This window comes from Carassius carassius, chromosome 11 (assembly GCF_963082965.1).
Source record: "Carassius carassius chromosome 11, fCarCar2.1, whole genome shotgun sequence".
NCBI classification, from domain to species: domain Eukaryota; kingdom Metazoa; phylum Chordata; class Actinopteri; order Cypriniformes; family Cyprinidae; genus Carassius; species Carassius carassius.
The window spans coordinates 25,979,945-26,006,663 of record NC_081765.1 but is presented as its reverse complement, the minus strand read 5'-3'; the positions used below and the strand labels follow the sequence as shown (position 1 = coordinate 26,006,663).

Sequence of the window (26,719 nt, the reverse complement as noted above, 5' to 3'; positions counted from 1 at the left end):
TTTCAGTACTCCTGTGAGAATCAATTGAAGTTGGCCCACATTCTCAAAAGTTAAGCAATGTATCTAAAGGGAATAAGGACTGTTAGATATATTTTAGCAATCTGAAACAGTCTCTATCAGCACCATTGCAGTGAATGGAACAAAGCGTCCTTTCTCAAGCCATAAGGATTTTCTGTCCCATTACCATCTTCAAAAGCACGGATTAGAGGAATTGAAATAGCAACGTGTCAGAAAACTTCAGAGAATATGCAAATGTACATATGCAAATCATGCTGACCGTTTAAACTCGATATTATGGCTTTCTGTAAATAATGAAACATGCTTTACCTGTTCTGCGTGTTGCGTCCGCTGCAGGCTTCCTCTCTGAGCGCAGTGAACGCCGGTGGTGAGGAGCCGCCCACACTAGATCCCGCCCACTGCCGCGTAATCCCGCCCACTACTGAATAATTACCGTAAATCACAGTGTGGACGTGCCGAAATAACTGCTGCAGTGTGGTGTGTTTCATATGGACATCCAGAGAAATACTATATAAAATGTATCGAGGCAAAATAACAACGCTAAATTAGGTGTCATTAATAAACATTCTTCTTGTGTTTGAATGTTCAATAAAAAAAATATTTAAAGAAATAAATAATTTCTTTCAGCAAGGATGCATTACAGTAAAGACATCTATAATGTTTACAAACATTTTTACCAAAAAATCTAATAAATGCTGTTGTTTTTAACTTTTAATTAATCAAAATCCTGAAAACCAATATATCAAGGTTTCCACAAAAAAATATTAAACATGAAATGTTACATCAGCATATCAGAATTAGGGGTGTGCAGATGCGATATTCGGTATCAGTAGCAAGTTTTCGTGCACTGTATTTCAAGTGTTCTGAAGCTGTTCCACGGTTTAATGTGAGGTACAGATGAATATTCAAGTCAAGTTCACATGAATGCTTCTCTCCACTGTCATTCTGTGCACGGGATGCGCATAAGCGCTTTGTGCCACACCGTATTTTGAACATTTAGTATTATAATACTTTTGCGCAATGAAAGATTATTAATAGCCTTTTTTGTTTGTCTTATCTATCATATGTAAAATAGAGTCAATATTTGAAGGGGTTAAAAAAGTTAATGTTGTCCTAACACAAGAACAAGTATCATTTTGATTTTAGGACATCTTTGATGAAAGGTTTTGATCATCCACTTCAAATCCTGACTACAATAGTGTATATTTATATATAAATATATTACTTTGTTTTTTATGAATGTATTTTACAACAATACAAAGAGCAATGTGTAGGATTTAGTCCTACACTTATTCACTTTTATTTGTTACCCATTAATAATTATTTCTAGAGTAACTTTTGCTACAGAATTATCCATTAACCTAGTTAATAATAGTATTTTTGTCATAGAATATGATTATATATTTTTTCTGTTTGTTATTTTTTTATAATGAAGCTGTCTATATTTAGTTGATTGTGTGTATCATACAAAAGATTGTTGATCGACCTACACATTGAGGTATAGAAATTTTACACCGATTTAAAAAAACTGTACTGGTATCGTATCGGTATCAGCAGATATCGGCTCTGAAAAAGTGGTATAGAGCCAGTCCTAATCAGAAAGATGTGATAAAATGAAATAAAGTGTGTTTTTATCAAAAAAAATCCAGATTTAGTTTTACCTCCTCACTTTTAAATGGTAGTGTATATACATGTAGTGAATATAATATAAAATATAATTTAAATTTTTTTGTCATGGTGAAGTATCCCTTTGAGTACTGAATGTGTGACGTAGCTGCAAACACTTGGTAGGTTGAGCATGTAATACATACATGCTTAGTAAACAAACACCACCCTTCAAACCTCAAAAGCTTTCCAGTGTTACATAGCTAAATTAAAAAGATATTGTTTGAGCCATTTTGTCACAGAGACAAAAATATAGTGGAAGCAAAGTGAGAGAGACACTCAAAGAAATGATACGCTCTTCCATCCTCTCCACTTCCTAAATTAGAAAATCTGAATGAAGGCCCAGTGCATTTAAAGAGCCCTTATCACTATGGAGACAGTCCTGCTTCCAAGAAAGGCAAATAGGGGTGAGACCTGGGTGTGCATTAGTATTTGACTGAGGAGAGTTAGTGTATCATTTCGATCATCTCTGTCTCCCACAGCAGTCAGGACTGCAGTCTGATTCTGACAGATAAGTGTGCAAACAGAAATCTCTCAGGAGAATTGAACCCTTCATCACTTCAGTCACTATTATTGCCCAGTCCAGTGTTATTTTTATATTATTTATATACTATAATATTAAAATAAAATTAAAATAATAATATATTTATGAATATTTGAATTTGATTTTAGATTTTCAGTTTTGATGTTTTTATATTTTTCTGTTTTTTTTATATATATATTTCTATTTTCTGTTCATTTATTTTTACTTCAGTCTTAGCCTTTCAGATTTTAGTACTTCAACATTTTTCAGTTTTCTAAAGGTTTTTTTTTTCCAATATGTATATTGTATTTTTTATTTTAATCTCATTTTAGTCAATTTAGTTTAAATTGACATATAAAACTTATTTTATTTTTATTATTTACCAAAGCAACATTGCACATTTTTTTCTTAAGTATATGCTTTTTGTATAACATTGTATTTGATTTCAGCATTATTTTTAATCGCTTTTTAGTTTTAACAACACATAGTCTGTGAATATTTTTCCGTTTTAATAGTTTTTTTTATTGTTTTTGCATTTAAAATAGTTCTGTTTAGCTTTAATTTATTTTTATCTCAGTTTTAGTTTTAGTTCTATTTTTTATTAGCAATATTAGCATTTGCTAAGATTTTTAAGTTTATGCTTTTTTTCTAATACGTATATTGTATTTTATTTCAGCAGTTTTTGTTTAGTTTTTACAACACTAGTAGAGTCTATAAATACTTTGTTACAAATTGTTTCTCATTTAAGTTCATAAAATGATAAATCTGCAGTGCATATCATCGCACTGCACCATAGTCCCTGTAAAACTCCCTCTGCTGGCAGAAGTAAATCATCAAACCTCTCATTGGAGTTATAAATAAGGATCTCCATTGTCAGAGTTCACAACAAAAGAGAATGGGAATGAAAGAGAGTCCTATCGAGCTCTCAGAACAGTGTAGATCAATACAGTGGCTATGCGTCACACACACCAGCTCTATTCACAGAGTTCTGACAGCTCTAGTGAGAGCGAGATTTCTGATAACCTTCCAAAACCTAGAGAACTGTCTACCAGCATTTTAAGCCGTCATAGTCTGTTCCAAAATATCCGGTTTTTGTCTTAATCTAAGGCATATATATCTAGGGTACCCTAAAATTTGCTGCAGTGAGCACTGTGATGGAAATTAATACAAGATGGTGGATGGGGCAAGAAAAATGTAGTATATTTAATAAAATACTGAAAAAGATTTGATAAAACAATTAAATTTGTAAAAAATCTAATAGAAAAAAATAGTCAATAAAATGTGTTTTATCTCTATCAGATCCTTCTTGATTAGTATGCTTGATTAAAAAAAAGCAGCTCAAAAAGACTTTAAGCTAATGTTGTGAGGAGTTTTCAGACTTTATAGAAGTGCAGTACCAGGGTGAAAAAGTCATTGAGCTATAAGAAGGAAAGCAAGCGTGATAATATTTCCTCATAGACAACCTTGACCCCTACTTAGCCTACAGCCAATTAGTCTTTCCTTAGTGAGTGTGGGCTGCTTGTGAGATGCCCTAATCAGCTTATTGCTGAAAGAGATCAAAGACTACACACACACACACACAATGCAATGTAATAGGATTTTGAACTGTCAAAGCTTCACATACAGACTAGGAAGAATCGTCAAGTAGTTTACAGTGTTTACAAGTAGTTTCTTGTTTTGTCCACAGGCTGTTTTCTTGCAAATGCAATTTTCAGTTCATTTAAATCGCTATTTATATATTTTGTATATTTTCCCCCAAAATGGTAGACAACTTTTAAGATGAGAAATGTATTTTTTCTCTCCATGGACACTGAGCTGTATTTAATCTGAAATGGTCCTCAAATAACAAGGACTCCATTGTGTAGTCTACATAGAATGTTATAAAGCAATACTTTGAACTTTTTAGTGCTGCAGTCTATATTCGTTTTAATGCAGTGTAATTTTACGCACCTTTCCAACACAGTGCTTTTCCCTCAGTACTGGATAAATTGTAGTTAAAGATGAGATCATAAATCATAAATTATTTGTTCTATTTGTTCATTAACGTGAACACAAACCGACACACTTTAAAATTTATACTTTTAAGGAGCTGGCATAATATATTTAATAATTTACACTGTGGAAAAGACAGTGCGATACAGTAGGAACAGTTAAAAATCTTAAAATAATAATACTTTAAAAAATGAGGAAACTGAGGAAATGTTGAGGAAAAATATCTGGTTACAACATTGTGTCATAACTCTTTAAATGCTGAAAGAGTGTTCTTTGCAACAGAGTAGAACTATGATAGCTGAGATTCTGCCTCAGTATGATGTCATTTCCTGGTCTGCCCCAGATGTTGTGCTCTTGTGCTCTGGAAGTCTGTAATCAGCACATAATCATCACTCAAACCAATGACAAGCAAGAAAAATATGTATTTCCTCCACTACATTTCAACACAATATAATCTCAGTTCTAGTTCCTCTGTTAACTTTAACTGTAGTAATTGTACATTTTAGTTATCAACTCCTGTAAAAACTCCAAAACTGACTCTGATTCTAAACGTGTTTCCAATCTGATATTATTTACATTATTATTCAAAGGTTTGGGTTGGATATGACTTTTCAATGTTTTTGAAAAAGGCTCTTATGCTCACCAAGGAAGCATTTAAAATAATAACAGGTCAATATATGAATACATCCTTGCGGACAGGGCCCTCCTTGGGGGGTGTAACTGGCGCCACCGCTGTGAACGGACAAAGAGGGAGCAGGAACCCCCAACCCCCAGACCGAGCGGGGCCCCTGCTCCCTACCTCACACCGAGCCACACGTCAGCTAAGGATGGGCCTGCTTGCTGAATATGTGCAATATGTCACTGTAGTATGTGCATGTTATTCCTAGTATGTCCAATAGAGGGAGGTATTGCATTTTATAGACTAGAGGGAGTTATCTAGCTATATTAAGATTTATTAGAAATATCTAGATGAATCAAGCTCCCACAAGATAAAGGTAGTGAAGCAATATGACACTGATTTGAAATGCTTGATGAAAAAGCTAATTCAATTAGACAGATACATCTTACTTTGAGCCATTCTCACTTCTCAATCTCGCATCCTTTCCTCATAAAAGCAAGGATTTAAGACACAAGGAATGGAAATAAGGACGTACAATTAAAGAACACTCTTATCTCGATCACACCTCAAGCCTTCCTCATCTTCACCAGTCAGGGGGAACGTACGTCTCCTCCATGGTTGCGTTGGCTACATAAGAGAGAAACAAATGAATACAAGCTTGATCATTTAATTCTTTAATTTAATTTTTCACTATCAAGAAGGTTTTATCTCTTTTTCATCCACACTGGCTTCTGATGAATCTTCAGAGGTACTGAAGGTCCAGGTGAAGGAAACGGGAGAATGTACAGGTGGGTAACAGTGAGCACGATGGTCTCTCACAGATACAGAAGAGCAGATTTTCCTGGATGATCTGTGGAGATAAAAATCTGAAAATTTGTACCGGAGAATATATGTGCAATAATATAGCTTTACAATAACCCAAAATATACACAGACCTGATCCTGTGTCTTCTTTCCCTATCCCAGTAGGAGCAGCGGCGTTTCTCTCTACGCTCATAACTCTGGTGCCTCTGAAAGAAATCATCTTCTACTGCTTCTGACTGACAAAGATAAGGCCCATCACTCCACAACACCCTGCAACTGCTGACATTCACCATTGTTTATGGTCTACAGAGTTTATATTATAGAAAACCAACCATCCCTTTCTCTTGCTCATCCTCCTCTCTTTTCGATAAAGACAAAATATCGGCCTTTCGCCAACTGAAGGGAGTAAAGACAATGGGATACAGGAAAGGGGGAAAAACTGAAATTCAAACATGAATTCATCCACATCTTTATGCATCAGCCAAGTTACTGAAAGTGACTCACTGACAATCTATCAAGCACTCTATGGGTGGGCGGTAGCAGCAAACGCTTACATCACGGTATGGCAATTCAATACAAAAATGGTTTGAATATAAAGTGGATAATAATATAAAATGTTTCTTCTGCTCCAAATCAGCTTATTAGAATGAAAAGAATCTGAAAGATTCAGCTTTGTCATCACAGGAATATATATATATATATATATATATATATATATATATATATATATATATATATATATATATATATATATATATATATATAAATGATTCTAATAACAAGGTGAAAAAAATACAAAAATACAAAACATTAATGACTTAGTGGAAAGACAAAGAAAAGGAAGGCAAGGAAAGGGAAGAAGAAATGAAGAAGACAACTAATTTGAAGACAGTGGAAGATAAGTTACGAGAAGAAAAGTGATCTACTGTACATAAGCTGAGTTATATGTAAAGGAGCACAGCATGTTCATTATGGGTTGATCATGATGGAATCAGAATCAGTTCACTTATTTAAGTACCGACTCCAAACTTTTGAACAGTAGTGAAGATCTATTGCAATATAAACAGGTAATAATGTCTCCCTGATGTCATTGATGCAGTGTGAAAAAAATCAATACCTGGGTCTCAAAATGTTCTCATACTTAAGTCTTTCCACTTTCACTGATGCAAATCGAGATGTAGGAATGATAATGTCATCAGTTCTGAAAATACTCTTACAGTTTCTCCTGCGCGATGAGAACTAAAGTAAAAAAAAAAGAAAAATAAATAGGGACAGTATGTGATTATTTTTCTCAGAATATTAACCTTTAACTAGAAAAATATTCCCTGTAAGAAAAATGTATCTCTATTTGGATTAGCTCAAACTCAAATATTCAATATTTATCAACAGGTTTAGCCGAAGGGCAGACCTGTGAGTTTCTCTGTTGTATAGGTGTATCCTCTGAAGATTCCTCCACCTGAGAGAGAGAGACCAGATCAGACTTGGGTTTAACGCTGAAGATGTCTATAACAAAGCAGTATTACTACCTTGAATATCTTTTGTGGTGTATGTAAGTGAAAAACCAAAGGGAATTAAACACATGAAGTACCCATTGGCCTCTCAGAGCAGCGCTACCTCCTCTTGCCCTTCCTGTAATCTTGACTCTGGTGGTCTCGGTGGACTCTGGTGGTCTCGGCTGATGACTGCAATCTGTAATCATTAATTATAGAACACTCTACTTATCAAAACAGGCATATTCTTAAGTACACATGAGGTTTCACAAAACATGTCAACACAACATGTCAAGTCATTTCATCCAAAAATCTAATGAAAGTAGTAAGAAATATTGTATTTAGCATACGGAAAATTAAGCATTTTTAGGTCCATTCATAATTTTTTCACATTGTAACATTTCTATTGCAAATTACATAATGCATAAGATTAAATTCTATTACTATGATGCAAAAATTTAAGTAAAAAACTAAACTAAAAATATGGATCCACTGAGAATCACAGTTTATAATATTTTTATTTTAGGTACAACTATGAAATTACGGAGCCCCGCACATGACATTCAAGAAAAACTATATAAATCATGTGCACAATTTACTAATTTGTTCCCTCGATGTCCGAAAACGTGCGCACGATTTACTAATTAATTCCCTAGATGTACTAAAACATTACTATTTGGTTCCCTCGATTTGCTAAATCATGCACACAGTTTACCAATTCGTTCTCTCGATTAAGTAAACTGTAGGACTGTGGATAGACCGCCTGAGCCACAAAGATAAATACATACAATACACCACAAGACTATGACAAAACCCACCCAGCAGCCTACACACACCTTACACCATCACACACACTGGACTCCAGAAGAACTGACATTAAAAGATCCTACACATCCAGGTGATGTAATGAAAAGTTCCTGGCATTCATTTTCTATTCAGCGCTTTTATAGTTATTTTTTTTTTGTAGTTCGTTCACTGACTCCAGAGGTGCTGCAAAGCACAGACAGAAAATCAACTTAACAGCATGAGGTGTGTTTTTGCATTAGAAACCCCTACCACACTTCCATTCCACTGCAATCGCTCACTTGCCCTGACAATCTCTCTCTCTCTGTTAAGAATAGCATTGCTGCTTCAGGATCATTAGCCCCCCCTAGTCAGAAAATAACCAGCAGAGCAGAGAAGAGATCCAGACCATTAATGATTGGGACAGATGAGTCAGAGTCCAGTGCCAGGGACTGCATTAAAACTGTACAGCAGCTATAGACTTCAATATGACCTTCAGATCTGCACTGAACATGAGCATCACTGTGTTTTAAAAAGTACTGAGAACAGTAGTGCCTAAATGATTTTGGACAAACATACCGATTGTGATGTAAAATAAAAATAAATTGGGTTGAGCTCAAAAGATTTGGAGTCTGGAGATGGATTTTTTAGTTTTAAAGAAGTCTCTTATACTCACCAAGGATGCATTTATTTGCAAAAATACAGCAAAACAGTAATATTGTAAAATATTATTACAAAGTTAAAATAACTGTTTTCCATTTTAGTACTGTATAATGTAATTTATTCCTGTTATGACAAAGCTGAATTTCCAGCAGTCTTTAATGTCACATGACCCTTCACTAATCATTCTAATATGCTGATTTGTTGCTCAAGAAACATTTTTTATTAATATCAATTCTGAAATCAGTTGTGCTGCTTTATTTTTGTGGAAACAGTATTGTTTTATTAAATTGCTTATAGCAAACTACTACTGAATTTTTGTATCAGACACTTGTAGATACATGTAGATCCATTTCAGTTAAGATGCTGCCTAAGATGCAGATTAATACAAACACATTTATACAAAGCATACACACCTACATACAGTACGTGTTTTCATTCATCCACACACAAATGCTATGAGATGACTTACAGAATAAAGACCGGGAAACTCTGCCTATGGAGCTGAGACAGTGATGGGGACTAGTGCACTCAGTTTTCAGAAGGAGATCGCTGAAGCAAACTTTTCATCAAATATAGAATTTTGCAGATGAAAGGACAATGGACTTTCTGATGGTAAGAACATACAAAGAAAAACCTCACTTATATTAAACAAACAAAAGAAAAACAATGGCAAAGCAAAAGTTGAAATTGAAATGGCAACCTAATGCAGTGAAAAGGATGAGCGATTAATGGATTGCTGTAGTATTAACCATCCAATGACCTCAGTAAGAGTATGAGCACTTAAATAAGCTTTGCTCCAAAACCTAGTGATCTGCCTACATACAGTAGGTAACATTTTTAGAGCATTTAAAAGAGTTTCACATGTATCCGTTGTTGAGAAGGTAAGTACAAAGATGGTAGATGGAAGACGAAAAATGTCTATTTTAAAAAATAATGCATCTCTCTACCTGAGGAGAGTGATAGAACGGGATACATTTTGCTGTCTGTTCTGTCTTTTCTGTGGAGACACAAAGGATCTGTGCACACTAATGCAGGATCACAGGATGCACATTTGGGACAAAGAGAAGGGGAAGACTCCGAAACCTGTGGAGAGAGAGAAAGACGGTGCATGTAAACCAAAACATGGAGGTTTTGAGAAGTTCCGGGTAAATGGGATGAACACAAATCTTGCAAAGCATAATTACTAAACAAATGTCTCTTTCTGATCCTAAAGGCCTGAATGCATCTAGAATCCAGTCTTGGTTTGTCCAACTGAGCATTAAAACAAATAAAAAGAGGTGGATGTAAACAACTAAGTTAATAAAGGCCAAATCTATTTCACGCAGTGCTCTGGAGCAGTGGTTCCCAAACTTTTCCATTCCACGACCCACCTAGACAAGTGTAATATATTTCACGACCCACCAAAATATTAAAAAAAAAAAAAAAACAACGAGTGAAATTACTTTAAACCTAATCTTACTTAAAATTTTTATGACAGAAATTAAGTATTTAAGAAAAATAACCATTTTATTTTAGAGTACAACTGAAAATTTCACTACAAATTTACAAGTTTTAATTTTTGTTTACTGGCGTTAAAATATGTAGTGTCCATAAAAACGTGAAGCAGGCTCACTCCAGTGAAGTGTGATCTGCGCTGCTGTGTTTTGTTGCATTCATGATCCTTCCGTGTGTGTCGGCGAGAACGGAGCACAATCCAACACTTTTTTAGAAAAGCATAAGAAGCAAAGCAGAACTATCTAAAACAGTTTGGAGATTAAAATAATTGTGAAATAGGTAAAAAAAGACCGATTGAACCTTTTAATGACATTGCTCTGAGACCTTCAAAACACGCAACGCACACGGACTTAATTGCAATTTGAAAATCACACTAAGGATATTGCAGTTCATTATTAATGTTGGTGGGCTATATCGTTGTGATGAGTGGGTTCCCAGTTCCCGCCTCCTTCTTCCTGTGATTGTGAAGATTTTAATGTTTTACACTGGTGCCGAAGCCAGGGAGGAAGGAGGGGCGCGCTGCCGAAGATCCTTCGCCGCTGGGGTGAATCCGCAGTGCCATCGAGCAGGGCGAAGGAGTCTGCCGCCGAGGGTGCTCGATGTGGTGGGCTGGAGTGAGTTGCCGGGGGGGGGGGGGGGGGGGGGGCGAACTCACTCCAGCCCACCGCCTCGATGACTCCTTCGTGGAAAGAGGTGGGAACCGGCGGACAATCAAACAAAGTTTTAATAACCAAATAAACACAAAACAGCGCGACAGCCCCTCTCGGATGACTGCCGTGCACAAATAAAAAACAAACACAAAATAAAACCCAGGCCTGGTCCTCTCTCGTCCTTCACTGTCATCGCTCCTCTTTTGTATCTTTCCGATCTCCTCCGTGGTTCTTGAGACCGGTGAGTGTTGCTCATTTCCCAATCACTCCACCGGCCTAGCTCTGTTCCCATGGCACTAGGCCCCGCCCCACTCGTCACATTCGTGCAGCCCTAGACTGAACTGTGTTAGTGTCTGTGTGTCATTGAAACGCAAAATTAGCTGCAGCCAAGTGACTTTGTGCGACCCACCTTGTTCCATTCCGTGACCCACGAGTGGGTCGCGACCCACAGTTTGAAAACCCCTGCTCTGGAGAACCATTGAGAATCATAAACGAGGTTAAAGGAAGTGCACCAGGCAGGCACCAGCTGGGAAACAGACTCAGAATGTGGTGTGAGTCATGGTGCAATGTGAAGAGGGCTGGCACATACACAAATAACTACTTTATTAAAAAGACTAGCTCTGCACTCAGAATATTCTATCATCATTTACTCACCCTCATTTTGTTCCAAACATATTTGATTTATTTTGCTAGGCTACAAACAGCTGTTTTGGGCAATAAGATTCAACATGATTGTAAAAAAATTATAAAATAACTAAATAAATAAAAAAATTTAGTTAAAGTTAATGTTAAAATTAACATTTTCCACACCATTTTTCAGTAAATGAAGGAACACCGGTAAAATAATCGCTATAATGTTTAATAAAAATTTGATTTGATTTACAATGGTTCTTAATTTACCTCGTCAGCAAATCAATGCAATACAATTTGGAATGTTCAGTAACATTGCATAACCCATTTTATGGTATATTCTTCTGAGCAGGTAAGAGCAGTTAAATAAAAACTTATGTAAATGATGACAGAATTTTCATTTTTGGCTGAAATGTTCCTTTAAATTATTAAATGTTGTTTTTCAATTTGTTCTGATTTCCATTTGGCAAATGCATCTTCATCCCAGTGCTTCTAGGTTCAGATTGAAGTATATACAGTATCTGAGTTATAGGTCCATGCTGCCCATAGAGAACACAGAAATTATAAAATTATCATCATTTATGAAAGCGCAGATGGCCTGAGCACTGCGTGTTAGCAGTTTCCATGGGAAAGGACAGAACAAAAGCTAAGTTATTCTTTTTGAGCTCCACTGGGGCCTGTTGGAAAAACACACACATACATACACACACACACACACACACACACACACTTAGTGTAAATGGTGGACACAGCACACAGCAGTACAAGTCCCACTAGTTCAGGCATTATCACAAACAGCTGTCTTTTTCCTTTTTTTACTCAAGAATATTTTGCTGTTAGTGGTCAACAACCACTGTGAGACTGTAGCTTGTACACTATAATTCAAAAAGTTTGGGGTCTGTAAGTTTTTATTTTTAAAGCAAGAAAATACTTTTATTCAACAAGGATGTATTAAATTAAATTGCTTTCTAAATGTTTTTTTTTCTATTCATCAACCAATCCTGAAAAAAAAAAATTTCCAGAAAAATATTTACTGTTGTCAATATTGATGATAATAATAAGAAATTATTTCTAAAGGGTCCTGTGAAGAGTGGAATAATGGCTGCTGAAAATTATACTTTGCATCACAGGAATAATTTACATTTTAAAATAAATTAACAGAGAAAATCGTTTTTTAAATTGTAATAATATTCCATAGTATTATTGTTTTTACTGTTACTTAAAGGGTTAGTTCACCCAAAAATCTAAATTATGTCATTAATAACTCACCCTCATGTTGTTCCTCATCTGGCTCGGCTCGGTGTTCATCTTCAGTTCTCTCTTCACAGCAGTTCAGTCAGTGTACTGTTTGAGTAAATGAATTACTCCGGGATATTGGTTTGTTTGAACTCAGAGGGAGTGTCAGCCACATTAAAAAAGTTAACAGCTTAAGTAATTTGTGGATTAATGTGTATTGGAGACGCGAACTGTTTAAAACGATTCAGTTCGATTTGGTGAACTGGTTCAAAAAGATCCGGTTACATCGAATGATTCGTTGGCGAACCGGATATCACTAAATGCTTTGTTTTGAACTCTCTCACAACAGAAACGGAAGAGAAGACAATGCTGAATAAAGTCGTAGTTTTTGCTATTTTTGGACCAAAATGTATTTTCGATGCTTCAAAATATTCTAACTGACCCTCTGATGTCACATGGACTACTTTGATGATGTTTTTCTTACCTTTCTGGACATGGACAGTATACCGTACACACAGCTTCAATGGAGGGACTGAGAGCTCTCGGACTAAATCTAAAATATCTTAAACTGTGTTCCAAAGATAAACGGAGGTCTTACGGGTTTGGAACAACATGAGGGTGAGTTATTAATGACATAATTTAGATTTTTGGGTGAACTATCCCTTTAAGCAGCCTTTGTGAGCATTACAGACTTCTTTCAAAAACACATAAAAAAATCTTACCAACCCCAATACTTTCAACAGGACTGAGTCCCAAAAGTTAAGACACTTTAACTTACAATTGCCTACCTGTTCTCTATGAGACAGTGGGTCCATGACAAAAAGTCTAGGCTTGTGATAGGTCAGAAGGGGTCGTGTCCGGACTGACATACAGGTGACATCCACCTAAGGAAGGTACTGTCGTCTGTGACACATTCGCTTCCTCTTCTGCCTGGCCTTGTGTAAACACTGTGGTCCACTGGGAACAAAGACACCCGTGTGTGACACTTGGATCCAAAAGTAGGGATAAAATGATCATACAACAAATAAATAAAGCAAGTTTCACTGGTTCTCTTCTCCAATCAGACTTTTTCATCTTCCGTCTTTCTAATTCTTCTCAATGTCTTTCTCACTTTTTCCGTTTACCACTGGGCTGAATGATTCATCCTGACATTCACATAAGATTAAAATAAATTTACACAATTATATATCAGAATGAGGGGACTTCTACAGTTCTGCATTGAATATGAAATGCATGAATGAAATCAAGATGCACTGCTTCCCCTTTAGGTGTCTCTGGAGTTTAATAACTAAATGAAATTACCTATTTTACTGTTCTCATCTAACATGAAACAGCAAGCTAAACTCGTTCCTTCAAAAAGTTTTCCTCCAATGAACAGGCGATGTGTTGTACTTGGCAGGTAATTTTAATGAAGAAAAGGTAAAACTGAAATAACAAACACATAACAAAATACAGATAAGTAAACAAAAATATATTCAGCACAAAACAAATAATATATTACTCCTTAATTGGGTCTTAAGTTATTAAATTAAATATACTCACTGATGATGCCCCATGAACAAACAAAAGATGGATGGATAGAGATGGCATTAACTACAACATGTGCTTCCTCAACATGACTGCAACAAAAGCACAACAGGAAATGATCTCACTCACAGGAAATCTAAATTACAAAATAAAACACACACCTTCAAAATAAAGGCATTCTACATTAAACAGTCTCTTGTAACTTTCTTAAATTACACCACACTCCCCGTCTGGCATTTGTAAGAGGCCATATATACTTTAACCTAAACAACCTCTGACTCCAAGAGTAGAACGACCTCAGAGACTGGTCTCAGGTAAGTCCTGGGGGGTTGGTGGGAGGCCACCTTTACTTCCACTTTCCTAACCAGCCCATCATCACTCTGTAAAGCCTTTGCTATTACTCCCATTGACCATTCATGCCTTTTTGCTTGTTTGTTCTTTAGCAGCACTATGTCTCCATCCTTGAGATTTGGCTTTTTGGTATGCCACTTTTGTCTGATCTGAAGTGTATTCAAGTACTCAAGCCTCCATCTTCCCCAGAACATGTCAGCTAATGCCTGAACTTTCTTCCATTCCTGTTTCAATAGATTGGCATTTGAGAAGTTCCCAGAAGGAATTGGTGGAGTCCCAATCTTCTGCGTAATCAGCATTGCTGGAGTAAGTATTAGAGGTGCTTCCGGGTCTGAGGAGACTGGTATCAATGGCCTAGAGTTAATTATGGCCATTACCTCTGACATCAATGTGTAAAGGACTTCATGGGTAATCTTCGACTTCCCTTCTTGGAGCAACATTGAATCCAGGATACGCCGTGCCATTCCTATCATGCGCTCCCAACTGCCTCCCATGTTAGACGCATGCAGGGGGTTAAAGACCCATGTGCACTTTTGACTGAGTAGGTCAAGTATGCACTGACACTGTACTCTTGAGCATCTGGGGCAAGCTTTAACTCGTTGGTAGCCCCAACAAAATTTGTCCCGCGATCTGACCTAATCTGCTTTGCTGATCCCCTGACCGAGAAAAACCTGCGGAGGGCATTTATGCAGCTTGAAGCAGTCATCGACTCAATCACCTCCAAATGGACAGCTCTAGTGGACACACAAGTGAACAATATCGCCCACCTCTTGCTGTTGGCACTTCCACCTCTGGTCCGACATGCTACAACTTCCCAAGGCCCAAACACGTCCAGCCCTACATAGGTAAATGGAGGCTCTTGCTGCAGGTGCTCTGGGGGGAGGTCGCCATCTGCTGCTGTTCCAACCTGCCACGCAATTTTCTGCATGTCACACATTTGTAGATAAGGCTGTTGATGGCTCGTTTTGCTCCCACTATCCGTAGGCCACTTCCACGCACAGCGCCTTCTGTGAAGTGCCTTCCCTGGTGTTTAACCTGTTCGTGGTGATGGCGAATAAGTAACACAGCAAGATGATGCTTGCCAGGGATAAGGATGGGATGAGTCTCATCCGTAGGTAGGTTTGAATGGGTAATGAGTCCTCCTACACGTAGCAGACCCTCTTTGTCCCTCACAGGATGTAACTTCTTTAGAGGACTACTCCCAGGTAAGTCGTGTTTGCTTTCAAAGCATGTCATCTCTTCTGTGTAAACCTCACATTGCACACTCTTTATGATGACGTGTTCTGCCTTGGTTAACTCAGCACTTGTAATGCCTTTCTTGCAGTAGTGCCACCAACACATTCTGCGTCATGCGCTGGTTTGTGTAGGCTTCGTGCCACATGTAACAGTCGAGCTACAGCTCTTGCCAGTCGACTCCATGACGAAAAGCGTTCAAAATGCTTGGTGTCCAGTTGTTCTCCTGAGACCTTTGTCGAAAGCGCTGTGACCTTTGGGCGAAGTTCCACATCTGAGTCTGGATTGACCAGTTCAAAGGCCATAATGTCCATTGATGACTCCTCAGGTTCCAATAAAAATCTTGGTCCCATCAACCAACTAGATCCTTGCAACTGACTTGCAGGCACAGATCTTGAGCCGAGATTGGCTGGATTGTTCTCGGTGGCTACATATCTCCACTGACCTGGATGGCTGGACTGTCTGATGCGTTGCACGCGGTTATTCACATATACGTAGAACCTTCGAGATTCATTAGTTATATATCCCAACACAACCTTACTGTCTGTGAAGAATGTGATCCTGTCCAACTTAAGCCCTATTTCCTCTCTGATCTGGTCTGCAATTTCTATGGCCAACACTGCAGCGCAGAGTTCTAGTCTCGGGATGGTAAGCTCTGCCAGAGGTGCCAGTTTGGCCTTGCCGAGTACAAAACTGACTTCTGTGTGACCTTCGTCAGTTTCCACCTTTAAGTAGGCAACTGCTGCAATTGCCTTTACTGAGGCTTCAGAAAAGACGCATAGCTCTGTAGCTTTGGCCCTGGTCAGTGAACATGTAGAATAGGTGCGACTGATGTTCAGATGATTAAGACCTTGCAGTGAGTCCTGCCACCGTTGCCACTTCTCAAATTTCTCCGGAGGCAGGGGAGTGTCCCAATCTGTACCTTGAGACACTAGTTCTCGTAGAAGGAGCCTGCCCTCGACCATCACAGGCCCAAGGAAGCCTAAAGGATCAAACACGCTGTTGATGGTCGAGAGCACACCTCTGCGCGTGAAGGGTTTCTGAGGCTCTGGAATGTTAAAGGGGAATGTATCCCTTGTCCTATCCCAGGCTAAAAAAAAGACCGCAAGGCGTCATCCACATAGAAGTCTTTCTTAATGAATTCACAGACATCCCTGCCAAAATCCTTCTCTCCCTTCTGTGCAGCTCTCCTCAACCCGTAGGTTGCAACAGCAGGTGATGGGGAGTTTCAAAACACGTGGACCCTCATTCTGTAATCCACCACTTCACTTTCAGGGTTGTTGTCCTTGAACCACAGAAAGCGCAAAACATCCGATGCTCTTCCTGGACCAGAAAGCAATAAAACATTTCTCTAACGTCCGCAGTTATGGCTACTGGTTCCTTCCTGAACCTAAGAAGAACTCCCAGAAGACCATTGTTGAGATTGGGCCCCTGAAGCAAGACCTCATTCAGTGAGACACCCTCAAAGTGAGCACTTGAGTCAAAAACTACCCTGATTTTACCGGGCTTGTGTGGGTGGTAGACTCCAAAAATGGGAAGGTACCACACCTCCCTTCCCTCTGATGGTGGTGCCAAATCTGCATGGTTATCCAAAATCCCTTGCATAAACTCCAGGAAGTCTTCCTTCATGCTGGGTCTCTTCTGGAAAGCTCGCTTGAATGACATAAGCCATTGGTGTGCCTGGCGCCTGTTGTTAGGGAGTGGCTTCCTTGGGTTTCGGAAGGGCAAGGGTGCCACCCAGCTGCCACTTTCATCCTTGACAAACCCCTTGTCCATTAGCTGTAGGAAGGTCCAGTTGTCGATTGAAGGTGCTAACTGATTATCTTTTTCAGTCCTTTGGAAGATTGTTGCACCAAGGAGGCCCTCTTGCTGCTCCAGAGAATGAGGCCAAGGTAAGGAGATGTTCTGATGAAGAGACTGACTTAAATCCTCCTTAACTTTGACAAGGTTCTCACAATGAAGCATATAACTGGAACGGCCATTGTCCATAATACATGTTTTAAATGTGTTTACTTCTGTAGGGGTGTGGGCTCCACCCAGGCAGATGTCACCGACAATGACCCAGCCGAGATCATGCTTCTGGGCAAATGGAGCGTTGTCTGGGCCAATAAACTGCCGACGAACCTTGTGGACCTGGAGAATGTCCCTCCCTAACCGGAGCAAGATGTCTGCAGCGTCATCGAGAGCAGGTATTTGGTCAACCATAGATCGCATGTGGCTGTGGTAGTATGCTGCTTCTGGGGTTGGGATTTCTGCTCGACTGTTTGGGACATTATTACACTCTATTAGAGTTGGAAGGGCGATACATAGCTCTCCTGTGAGTGGCTCAACCATGAAACCATGAACTCTTCTACCGGTCACCTTGACAACTCCAGCACATGTAGTCAGGATGTATGGAATTCGTGGTCCTTGTATTTGGAAGGCGTCAAAGAATTCTATCTTGGCCAATGAGACGTTACTCTGATCATCTAAGATCACGTACATCCTTTTACTCTTCTCTGGTTGACCTTCAGGATAAACATTAACCAGAGTTATCTTCGAGCACGACTTTCCTCTGAAGCCTTTACCACAAACTTGGGTACACAGTGGTTTAGCCGCTAGGATTTGTTCATCATTGGGTGTGGTGACTGGCTCCCCACCATGAACCTTGGAAGGGCTCTTTTCTTTGGAACCTTTTTGCTCCTTGTAAGATATCAGATCCTTTGACTCTCTTGGAGCAGGGCCAAAGTGCATAGCAGCCACATGACGTTCACTTCCGCACTCTGCGCATTTGATAGAAGCGCCACAGTCCTTAGCCTGATGGGAGACTGAAAAACAGCAGCGAAAACACACTCCCTTATCCCTGAGTAATTTCTTCCTGTCATCCAAGAGCATAGCTCGAAAGCTCTTGCACTTCTTAAGTGCATGTGGTTTTTAATGTATGGGATATAGCATGTTCACATCTTCTGTTTGGTTCCCCTCTCTATCTGTAGTAGTTTCCTCGTTGCTCACACTTGTCTTGTGCACAGAAACAGGATTCTTGTAATTGAGATTCCCCATTCTCTCCTTTCTCAGGGCTGGTGCAACTGTATTGGGCACATAAAAACTTGGATCGTTTCTTGCCCTGGCTTGTCTCCTTACAAAGTCAGAGAAGACTGAAAATGGTGGGAAATGTACCCTGTGATCTTCCTTATATTTTGATCCTACTGTCATCCATTTATCCTGTAAATGGAAGGGCAATTTTTCTACAATGGGACTTACGCCTCTTGCCGTGTCCAGATAGGCTAATCCTTGGAGATAACCATCTTCCTTAGCAGCTTCAAGTTCGCACAGTAAATCCCCAAGTTCTCGAAGTCTGTGGTTATCACGGTTGCCTATTCTTGGGAAGTTGTCCAGTTTTGCGAACAAAGCCTTCTCTATGGCTTCTGGAGCTCCATAAAGTTCATCCAGTCTTTCCCAAATGAGGTTGAGACCCACCAATGGTTGACGGACATTGGCAGTTTTCATCCTGCGAGCTTGATAACTCGATTCGGGATCTAGCCATTTTATGAGCAGGTCAATTTGTTCGTGGGCAGAGATATCAAGTCCCTTCACGACACTTATAAATGTTGACTTCCAGCCAAGGAAGTTTTCTGGCCGATCATCTAATTTGGTCAAACCCCCAGCTTACTTCTTATTAAGATCTTAGCCAAGTCTGATGTATTGCTATTTAGCTCCTGGCCAGGAGAGGGATTAGGAGTATAGTGGCTGAACACTTGCTGCTTTTTATGATCGGAAGTATCAACTTGTTGCCTTTCTTCAACTTTGATTTTTTGATGTGGGCTTTGGAATTGCTGACTGGAACGCTGCTGGGTATTTAGCTTAGGGGTATGTTAGTAGCTATCTGGCTGACATAACTCAGAGTGATTGAGATGTGCCTGATGTGGGCTTGAGTGTTTTGGCATCTCAGAATCTCCATAAGAGTGGTGTGGTTTAAGACTGAGGGTCTCAAATGCTTTACAAATGGATCCGCCTTCTTCATCCAACGTTAACAGGGCTGATGGCCTCTGTTGGTTTATTTCAAACTGCTCATCTGGGTGAGAATCATCCCTTTGTGAGTGCCTTTCCACATATTCACTCACTTTGTCTTGTGGACTTTGCGATGGTAATGACTCAATGTCTCGCTGGCTCCCGTGAGAGCTTAATTCGACAGCAGCATTTTCCATGACAATGGCCTTCGCTATAGCTAACTCTGCTTCTGCTTCCTGCTTGAGCGCATCTAATTCTGCCTCTAGACGAGCTTTTTCGATTTTAATGTTCATTTCCCTTCTGATGAAGGAGGCTCTGGCTTTCGCTGCTTCCGCCTCTGCCCATGCCATAGCAGCTGCCACGCTGACCATAGATCGGTAAGAACGTGTAGATCGTCGTGCACTAGATGACGTGTGTGGTTTTGCATCAGCGTTCTTCATATTGTTTTGTATTTTTGGGGTATCATTCATTGAAGAGGAGGTCATTTTACTTTACTGTTCTCATCTAACATGAAACAGCAAGCTAAACTCGTTCCTTCAAAAGGTTTTCCTCCAATGAACAGGCGATGTGTTGTACTTGGCAGGTAATTTTAATGAAGAAAAGGTAAAACTGATATAACAAACACATAACAAAATACAGATAAGTAAACAAAAATATATTCAGCACAAAACAAATAATATATTACTCCTTAATTGAGTCTTAAGTTATTAAATTAAATATACTCACTGACGATGCCCCATGAACAAACAAAAGATGGATGGATAGAGATGGCATTAACTACAACATGTGCTTCCACAACATGACTGCAACAAAAGCACAACAGGAAATGATCTCACTCACAGGAAATCTAAATTACAAAATAAAACACACACCTTCAAAATAAAGGCATTCTACATTAAACAGTCTCTTGTAACTTTCTTAATTACACCACACCTATACTGCGTCAATAAGTGACAAAACATTTTTCTCTAATGTGAATATCCTTCAACAAACTCCTTTCTTGAACAAAAAAAATCTATAGCAACCAGTGATTCAATAACAATTATGTAAATTAACCACAACTGCTATTCTTGGACATTTTTATTGAATGACCCTATGAGATTTTTGAGGTTTGTTTTGGCCTGTTGATGAGCTTGTAAGGCTTGTAGGTGCTTGTTTGTCTCTCACACACTGTAAGCTGTTTTCTGTTGACCTCTCCAGCAATTACAAGGTACTTTAGGCATAGGTGATGAAGAAGGAGAGGCAGACAAAGACGGCATCAGGCTGTTTACAATCTGAGTCAGCTGGGCACTCTAAACACATATAGAAACATGAATTAAATGAACAAATTAAATTTTTATCTTGTCTTTTTTTATGTTCTTGTCGCCTGTGGTTTTCTTTCGATTCACCTGTCTTTCAATGTTCCTCAGAAGGCGTGTGGGGCTGCTGGGTTCCATCTCTAGATCAGAGTGCAAATCTCGCATGTTCCCAGCTGTGAATGAAAGATCCATAGTCTCTGTCCACAAGGTGTGTTGAATCTGCCTGTCGGTCAGTGGCTGAGACACCACCAAAATCACATGACCCTGGAGGACACATACAGTTAAAAAACTGAACACTGTTTGCATCTAAAAAAACCTGAGAACGCTTTTTAAAATTCCATTTTAATTAATCAATTTGAATTTAATCTGAATTAAAGCCACAAATAGTTTCAGAATGATTAATTATAAATTCAAATAACTGTGTAAATGTGGCTCATCGTAATACATTTTATTAAAATTTTTCAGTATGAACTACATTTCAAAATGTTTGATAAAACATTTTCATGACTTAAAACTAAATATATAAATATACTTAAAAAAACTAAAAATGTAGTATTTCAGCTAGTTGCCAAGAAAACAGAAACACAAAATAATCTATCTTAATTTAATTAATTTAATCTAATTAGTGCATACTTGGAAATTAAGTGTGCTATAAAGTATGAAGTACATTTTATTAAATAAATTAATTTTGTAACTCTGGTAAAAACACACTTAATTTCCTAGATTGCTCCAAGTTACTCAATATCAATAGATTAAAATGTTGTTTACCATATGTATTTTTATAAATCTAAAACAAAAATGTGTTAATAAATATTTTGATGAGCTTAATGCAATAATTAAAATACTGACTTTTTTAATTATTCCACATATTAGTGAAGAATATAGACATAGTAAGTCAAAATGTATAATGTCATTATTTATGTTTTGTAACAACATTTATATTTTGACTGTTTGGAGTAATACAATTAGTCTGTCGTTTGACTGTTTCTGAATTACAATTCAGTCCTTTCTTTTTCTCACATGAATTGAGCAAATTCTTAAATTCTGAATTTTGCTCCACAGTGCCAACAGCACAGCCCAATTTCCCTCCTAATCAACAGATGCTGTATTATTTCTTTTACCTTATTAGAGAGGATCTGCTGTCTGAGATTTCCAAGCTGCTGAATCTGAGTCCAGATCAGACACTCTCATCTTCAGCCACGTCCAGTGACTACAGAGTTCAGCTCTGTCCTTCAGCCATCTCCACTCACAGACATGACAACTACCCTCCCACAAACACAGGGACAGAAAAGGTCATTTAGCTGAGATTTTATCCAAAGTAACTTACAGTACATTCTTCTGGGAGAAATCATGGTGTACCTGTATGTTTGTTTACTTGCTCAATAATCACAGATGGCTTTGTTGCTTCTTTATATCTTTATGTAATGCCTCAAGGGTGTCTTATCACTGAATAAACTAACTTTATTGCATTGCATATATTTCAGAGCCAACTAAGCAGACACTAAAGCTCTGCTAAAGCTTTGGGTTTTTTTCAGAATTTAGTAACCACAACTTAACCACTTCAAAACGTGGTTAAGCCTCAAAACATCTGTGAAATGAAAGAGAGTACTGCTCTCAATTGGCTGAGATCCTAATCTCAGTCCACAGGAAGTGCCCTTTAAGAAATTCTGTAGGGAAAGCCAGCTAACTCACCTAAAATCAAATAGCAATGTTCTCATATCCAGCTTCATTAGAGAATCCAGAGCAATGGCCACCAGCTTGAAACTCTGATGAGATGCAAAGATGGTAATTGACATAGTAATTCATTGACATATGGAAAAGTATTTATTTTTTGTCATGGCCTGAGGAGACCACAGCTGGCTGTCATATCTAGACTAAAGGGCACTCACTTTTACAGCAATTTGCAGCAACAAAGTAATCGGAAGTCATTAATTTTCAATGACAGTGTTGTTGATTTGAGGCAACTTGAGTGCAATGGGACAAAGTTTAACATGGTTCAAATTTATGCAAGTCAGTGTTAGCTATTATATTTAACTAAAACTATAAAGCATTTTCATTACTTAAAATAAAACATATAAATATACTTTTAAAACAACAAAAATGTATTTCAGCTAGATTTTAAAGTAAATAAAACTAAAATAAAGGTTTATTTAAAAACGTAAAAATATATTTATGTGTGTGTGTGTGTGTGTGTGTGTGTGTGTGTGTGTGTGTGTGTGTGTCTATAGGTATATATATCATTGTAACAGTACTTAATACTGCATGGGCAAAATTCAGCACACACCCCCTGCCCACCTCAATTCCTGAACCCCATAAACACTCCAATAAATCCTTCCCATTTACTAGGAGTTTCCTGAAAGATAGACTATCCCCTTCAAAGATGTGCAATTTGAGACTAGATGTTCTCTTCATCTGCACATATGCTGCAATCTTACTGTGTAAGTGCAGAGTGGCCGAACAAATCTCAGCGAGGGACAAGAAAACTCTGATCTATGGGATGGTGAAGGGCGGCCTGATGTCTATTAATTTACTTATGGGGAAAGGAGAGTGCAGCTCTCTGCTTCAGTGTGGCAGCACAGAAACAGGATCAGAGGACAAGCCAGCTGAACATGAACACACTAGATAAAAAATCTTCAACATGGGGGAGAAATATGGTGACAATTTCTCAACAGCTGTGTATGGAATAGAGTGCCTCTGTTATGTGATCAAAGATCATAAAGAAAAATACAGCACTGCCAGAGACAAATGTTTAATCTCTACATCTTTTTGGGGGCTGTTTGTTTTCTCAAACTTGTTGTAATGCTCCCTCTCTTCTTGCCAAAGTCTTTTTTTTTTTGTTCGTTTTTTTGTATTTTAAAGCTAGAGACTGAGTCTTATATGTTTTGTTTATAACCACCAGGCAGCATTGTGACTTGCATAGTCATACTGTCAATTCTACAATTTGGCTAATATATTTATATAGCAATCTCTCTCTCTCTCCATATACAGTATGTGACCCTGGACCACAAAACCAGTCTTAAGTGTCAATTCTTCAAAATTATGATTATACAAACTTTCATTTATCCAAATGAAGTACTTAGCAATGAATATTACTAATCAAAAATAACGTTTTGATATATTTACAGTAGGAACTGTACAAAATATCTCGTTGGAACATGATTTTACTATATCCTAATGATTTTTGGCATAAAAGAAAAAACAATAATTTTGACCCGTACAATGTTTTTTTTGGCTATTGCTAAAAATATACCCCAGCGACTTAAGACTGTTTTTGTGCTCCAGGGTCGCATATTCTATATATATATATACATGGAGAGAGAGAGAGATTCTGAAAACTTTCACATTTATGGTACTTTTTGTCATTTATGGAACTTGAAATATGTTAACTGTTATCGGTAATTGTATAGAAAGAGCTGTGTGATGTTCAACATTTTCCCTATTGTGTTCTATAAAAAATAATAATAAATAAATAAATAAATAAGCATTGAGGTTTAGTATAACTTGAGGTTTATCACAGCAAATAATGGTAAAAAATGTATTTTTGGCTGACCCATTCTGTCTTCCATTAAGGTCTATTTCTTCCCATGTTTCAACACTCACCTTGATAATAAGGTCAACATTAATTAAGAAGACCATTCAACATCACATCATACTCACTGTGATTCCACTGAGGTCCCTTTGGCATCTCCATGGTCCCACTCCTCATCTGAGCTGCTCATGGTGGCATCTGAGTCCAGCACTCCCTGAAGAACAGCATGACCATTGTGTGCTAAATTCTGGAAATCTCTAGATTTCAGAGGTTGCCCAAGTCCTTGAGTGTACTGGAGGTTTATTTTAAGAGCCTGCTCTGCTTCCTGCATCTCTACAGCATTAAACTTTTCAAAAAGACCATCCAGTTGATGGCTATAGTGCCTGGAAGTATGTTCCCCAAGCATGGTCAACACACCTATGTTGTAAATGACTGGCTCGATTCGCCAACAAAACGTGCTGGGAGAGATGCCACAATGACTGAATCACCAGTCCTTCCTTGAGTTCCTCCACAGTTCTAACCAATGTTTGGTATAAAGAATTGTTCTTCCTGCTGCAATGGGGTGCTTGCTCTAAGGAAAGTGATTTGGTGCCAGTTTGGCAATCTCTTGTAGAACAATCATGTTGCAGAGGTGTGAGGTTGTGACTGGGCTCGACCCTGTCTCTTCTTTTGTCTTAAAGTGTGGGCATGAAACACATTTGTGGAGCACCTGCAGGAGTACCTGGTGAGTTGCTGTTCAACGAGAGAAGGGCGAGTAATGGCTTTGGGCTTGATAGCAGAAAGGCTTTGGGGTGTAAATCCTGGAACAAAGGCGATAGGAGCATCTCCGAGAGTTGAGGAGAACCTTTAGAGGACAGGAGATCCAGATGGACCATGGACGGGAGGTTCTGACAAATTATTTGGCCAAAACTATTATCCACATCCAAACCAAGTGCAACACCGCTGCAGTCCATATTTCCACTCAAATCAGAGGATGAAGTCTGGATTTAATTACTTTTGATCTGATGTTTGGATATGGACTCATTCCCTATCTGTGTCCTGGGACTGATGGATATTACCTCACATCCAGGGCTTAAAACGTCTCCTGAAACTGTGGCTTGAGCGACAGATCTGTTAAAATAGACGCCGACTATTATAACAGATACATATATCAGTGAGAAAGTGAATAATGTGTTTGATGTCCTCTAACTTTATTAATAACAATCGTAATTTAAGACCATCTTTCTCATTATATTAGAAACCCGATGAACAACTTAAGATAAACGGATAGACTACAACTATTTTTCGCTCACGCAATAAGCGTTGTTATAAAAAAAAATTATAATAAAAATAACGGCAGAATTGGAAAAATAACATCTTCTCACCTTTAACAGCGAAAATCGCACAGTCCACAAACAAACGAACATTAATAATCGATCCATAAATATAATGCTTCAAGTAATAAAAATAGAGATTTTTTTCAGTTTTATGAGCAGATATCGACTGATCCCGTCCGACTTTCGTCCACACCGCAGAACACAGAGAGAGAGAGAGTGAGAGTGTGTGTGTGTTTGTGTATTCTGTCACTTTTATCGGACGCAGCAACAATTAGATTAAAATAGTTTATGTAGGCTAGGCCTATATGCATGGTTTCCTGTAGCTAAATGTAATATTCACCAAAAACATGTTATTATTACATAAATATAAAAATTATTGAGTTGCCCTTTTTTCTAGTAAACTTTAAGTTTCACTTTTCTTTTCTTTTCTTTTAATACTTAGTTATCCAGACATTTCGTAATTGGTCGGTTGTTGTTAACGAGGTACTGTAGTTTTTGTGACAACAGAGAAGGTAGGCTATCAGTCAGCTATGACATGATACTTTGCATATTTGTGGCAAAGGTTTTAACTGTCAGGTGAAAATATAATTATACATATTTCCTGTGCACATAGTAGCAATGATAGTATACATTATGATTTCTAAAGGAAATAAACCAGATCTGAGCTCTGTAGTTCCTGGTAATGTCCCACCTCTGGATAATCTGAACTTTTTTTTTTCTTTCTGGTTGGCTTAAGAAGGGGATTTTCCTGAGAGCTGCTCTCAATGTTTGCTATGCTTTGTTCTTGTATGAAACGCAGGGAATAAACTCAGGGTTTGAACGCAAGCTTCAGCTGCTCGGAACATCAATGGTTTGTAATATGCATTCAGTCCACCAGGTGGGACTAGAACAACTGAATTAAGAGCTGAAACA

At 38.2% G+C, this 26,719-nt stretch overlaps 1 protein-coding gene and 1 pseudogene across 11 annotated transcripts in view; both read right to left on the bottom strand.

Moving 5' to 3' along the window:
* LOC132153112 (microtubule-associated protein 2-like) overlaps window positions 1–388 on the bottom strand; it is a 111,792-nt gene extending 111,404 nt beyond the window's left edge. For all 11 annotated transcript variants that reach the window (XM_059562351.1, XM_059562353.1, XM_059562355.1 and 8 more), the window contains exon 1: window positions 328–388. The gene's annotated coding sequence lies outside the window, so the exon portion shown is untranslated. The remainder of the gene's footprint in view (window positions 1–327) is intronic.
* A 4,053-nt stretch (window positions 389–4,441) lies between these two features.
* Window positions 4,442–25,444, bottom strand: LOC132153283 (KAT8 regulatory NSL complex subunit 1-like; annotated as a pseudogene).
* Between the last annotated feature and the right edge of the window lie 1,275 nt (window positions 25,445–26,719).